Source organism: Malurus melanocephalus, unplaced genomic scaffold (assembly GCF_030028575.1).
Source record: "Malurus melanocephalus ecotype Western Australia unplaced genomic scaffold, MMel_1.1 scaffold_2038, whole genome shotgun sequence".
Lineage (NCBI taxonomy): Eukaryota > Metazoa > Chordata > Aves > Passeriformes > Maluridae > Malurus > Malurus melanocephalus.
In genome coordinates, this window is record NW_026625270.1 from 10,031 (window position 1) to 11,318 (window position 1,288).

Sequence of the window (1,288 nt, forward strand, 5' to 3'; positions counted from 1 at the left end):
AAAAACACGGATTTTGGGGGGAAAAACATGGATTTGGGGGGAAAAACGCGGATTTTGGGGGTTTGGGTTCAAGAAAAGGGTTGTTGGGGCAAAACTGCTCAGATTTGGGTGGAAATCCCATGATTTGGAGTCGAAATCTCTTGGGATTTAAAGCAATTTCGTGGTTTGGATCAACCTCAGCGATTTGAGATCAAAACCCTGGGGTTTTGGGCCAAAATGTTGAGATTTTGGGTCAAAACCCCCAGTTTTTAGTGGAATTTTGTGATTTTGTATCAGAACCCCTCAGTTTTGAGGTGTTTGGTGGTTTGGGATTGAAATTTTATGGGTTTAGGTCAAAACCTCATGGGTTTGGGTCAAAATTCCGTGATTTTGGTTCAAAACCTGGAATTTTGATCCAAATCCGCTGATTTTTTTTGCCGAAACCCGAGGATTTYGAGCAGAATTTCCCAAATTCCYGATTTTTYCCCCCAGAACGCCATCATGTTCGGGAAGAAGCGGCACACGGACGTGCAGTTCTACACCGAAGTGGGGGAAATCACCACGGATTTGGGCAAACACCAACACATGCACGACCGCGACGACCTCTACGCCGAGCAGGTGCGGGTTCGGGGCAAAATCCGGGGATTTCGGGACATTCCAGAACATTCCCCGTCATTTTTGGGTCATTCGGGGCAAAATCCGGGGATTTTGAGACATTCCAGAACGTTCCCCGTCATTTTTGGGTCATTCTTTGCAAAATCTGGGGATTTTGGGACATTCCGGAACATTCCCCGTCATTTTTGGGTCATTCTTTGCAAAGTCTGGGGATTTTGGGACATTCCGGAACATTCCCCGTCATTTCTGGGTCATTCGGGGCAAAACCCGGGGATTTTGGGACATTCCGGAACATTCCCTGTCATTTTTGGGTCATTCGGGGAAAAATCCGGGGATTTTGGGACATTCTGGAACGTTCCCCGTCATTTTTGGCTCATTCGGGGCAAAATCCGGGGATTTTGGGACATTCCAGAACATTCCCTGTCATTTTTGGGTCATTCCCACCATTTTTGGGTCAATCTGAGCACTTTTGGGTCAATCCCAGCATTTTTGGGTCATTCCCACCATTTTTTTGGCATTTTTTTTCCCATTTTTCCCATTTTTCAGGATTTTTGGGGTGGTTTCCAGTGTTTTCTTGGATATCCCATGGATTTTTGGGGTTTTTAGTGGATCCACAGAGGATTTTGGGGAATTTTCACGGCTTTAGGAGGATTTTGGATGATTTTTGTGGATTTGAGGTTTTTCCATCTATTTT